The sequence below is a fragment of the Tribolium madens genome, unplaced genomic scaffold (genome assembly GCF_015345945.1).
Source record: "Tribolium madens isolate multiple individuals breed KSU strain unplaced genomic scaffold, Tmad_KSU_1.1 Scaffold_3;HRSCAF=73;Tcas5.2_LG2, whole genome shotgun sequence".
In the NCBI taxonomy this organism is placed as follows: domain Eukaryota; kingdom Metazoa; phylum Arthropoda; class Insecta; order Coleoptera; family Tenebrionidae; genus Tribolium; species Tribolium madens.
The window spans coordinates 14,533,799-14,536,610 of record NW_025401006.1 but is presented as its reverse complement, the minus strand read 5'-3'; the positions used below and the strand labels follow the sequence as shown (position 1 = coordinate 14,536,610).

The 2,812-nt window shown below is 26.9% G+C and overlaps 1 protein-coding gene and 1 non-coding gene across 4 annotated transcripts in view; one reads left to right on the top strand and one right to left on the bottom strand.

The window, feature by feature from the left end:
* The window catches only part of LOC123007794, a 124,309-nt gene that overhangs the window by 2,001 nt on the left and 119,496 nt on the right, over nucleotides 1-2,812 (top strand). The window lies entirely within an intron of this gene.
* Trnal-uag lies at nucleotides 1,738-1,817 on the bottom strand. The gene has a single exon. It is a non-coding gene; the product is annotated as a tRNA-Leu (tRNA).

Here is a 2,812-nt window from a genome sequence, read left to right as displayed (position 1 = left end):
AAAACAGACTGAAAAATTATCTATTTGAGCCGAACATTACATTATTTTTGTTTTTTAGAAAGCGTTTTAATAGTGTTTCAGTCAAAAACGGATTTTTTACAAAATTTCCTTCATAACAAATTCATTAAATTAATTATTTTGCAAGTTCAAAAATTACGAAATAAACTTTTATAAATAAATACTAAAATGTAATTTTATTGTAAAAAAAKYARGAAGTTTAACGAYACTTARTAATAAATCTACCCCASAAAACCTTTTCAACTTTAAGCTTCACCATTAAATTTAATTAAAAAAGCTTTATTTTGCAAGTGTAAATATTATGAAATAAATGAATACAAAAGTGTAATTTTGCAAAAAAGCATGTAATTTGATATTATTTCTAAAACTAAGCAAAATCGACTAATAAAAGTTTAGCGTAAAAACATTGTTTAAAAAAAAACACAAGTTTGTATTGTAATTTATTTTTGAGACACACTGTATAGTTGATTAGTATCTATCAATGTCCTATAATTTTTTTTTTAATTTTACAATTTAAAGGTCACTAATAGACTTTTTTAATTTGCTGAGACACCCTGTATATTTCACAATTTCTTAAACTAAGCTTTTAGCGTTCTTGTTTGTTTGTGACAAGATCAAAGGTAATGAGCTTTTTGAATCATCAAAGATTGACGCTAAGTAACTACTCAACAAATTAGATTATTATTTTCTTTTTTTCATAATTGTATTTCATCCGATTGTTGGAAAAATAAAATTGACTTTTAAGTATTTTGCTCATGGAAGTTTTATTTCACAATTATTTTACAAAATATAGAATTTTAATCAACAAGACTAGCCTTCATTTGCCTACTACTATTTTTAAACAATACTTTTGACTAAAATCTATCAGTTGGCTTAATTAATTAATAATACTATAATAATAATTATAAATGTTTGAGATAAAAAATCAGTTGGCAATACTGCTCGTCTCAAATGAATGACAATTGTCTATAAAAATTGGACGTTTGAGTTTGACAGTCATTTACAGTCACCCGCTATATTGAAACATTGGTAAAATTTGAAGAGATAGCGGTAGACTATAAATGATTGTAATTTTTACTTAGAAATTGAGATTACCAATTTTTTTTGTCACTAATATTAATAGTATTTTTATTAAAAGTTGTTGTCGATTCAATTTACGATTTCTCTGAAAACGAGCATGTGTACAAGATTCAGGAAGTTTCCTGAAAACACGCAAAACACGAAACGGTTCATCCTGTAATCGTTGTCCTTGAATTTTATGTTTATTATTTTCATTTAAGAGGAAATTTGCACAAAAATTGCATATTTAATTTTTTCTACGCGAATTAATTACCGTCAAGAATAAAAATCTGAATAAAACATTGTAATTCAGCATAAAAAAGCAATTAAAAGCTAAACAAATTCTGTGGCTCTATTTTCCACTATTTAAAGTTTCCCAACCTGATTTAGTGTTATGCAGGATAATTATTCTCTTCTGCTCGTTATAGTATAGTCCACTTGATAATTTTGATAAGAAAAAGGCCTACTGGGGGTGAGTTTACCCCATCGATATTCACCCCTCGTTGTCCTTGTACAGTTTCACATAAATTTCATTAAAATGGGAGACCCGAACAAACTATGTGATCTAGATCGTAGATAAATGTGACGTTCCATTTCACACAAATCGATTCAAAAATATTTATTTATTAATAGGGGTAGAAAAAGAAAAAAAAAAGGACTTGACAGCGGTGGGATTCGAACCCACGCCCTTTCGGACTGGTGCCTAAAACCAGCGCCTTAGACCGCTCGGCCACGCTGCCTTGACAAGTCTGCGCGATTACGCTCAATTTTTACTTAAATAGTAAAACGCGCTTTTTCACCACTAGTTGTAAAAATACCATTATTTACTTTGTTTGGAGGTTGTAAAGTTGTTTTTTTCTCATAGTAGTCAATATTATTTTCTTTGTTGACCAAGAGCAATAATGGATTAGACTCGGGATTAGAGATGGGGCGAGGGTTTAACATTGATATTTTTTAAACCTCATAAACATTATAACCCCACCTCTAATACTTCTGTCTTTGTCAAAACTGTTGAAATACTTATAGTAGGACAAATTTTAACACTTTTTTCCTTTTCTTAAGAGTTGCTATGTTATTTTAACAAATATTTTATATTGTATTTTTTTTTAAATAAATGCAGAAGTAAAATGATGACAGATAATAAAATAATACTACCCATTTTTTGTTTTCTTTTGTTTGCTAAAATAAGACAAAAATAAATAAAAAAACATTTTTTTTCGCCCGAAAGATTCACAAAATTTGAAAGATTTTGGCACAACAGGGCAAGAGGATCCAATAAGAGGTAGAAGTAAAAAAATTAGAACAAAAATACATCTATTTTGTTCAATTTACTGAAAAAAGSTGTAGATTCAAAATGTTTTGTCAAAACAGAAAAAAAATAGTAAAATAATTTAACAAAACTGACTATTTTTCATAAACTTTTCAAAAAAATTGAAAAAAAAATAAAAATAGAGTAAATTAGGCTTAAAAATGCTTTGTTTTTGTATTTTTCATTTAAAAAAACCGCAAGATTTRACCTATTTTACCAAAAAAGAATAGAAAATTGCAAGATTGAGACTAAATCCGTTATTTTTCTTTCTTTGTTAAATAAGACAAAAATAAGTTAAGAATGTATTATTTTCGTGTTTTTCATAACAAATTGTAAAACTTAACCAAAATGCCTTATATTTGATTATTTTTTGATGAATTTAAGTGTTTTCTATCAAAACAAAATTGAAAATTGTCAATTTTCTAT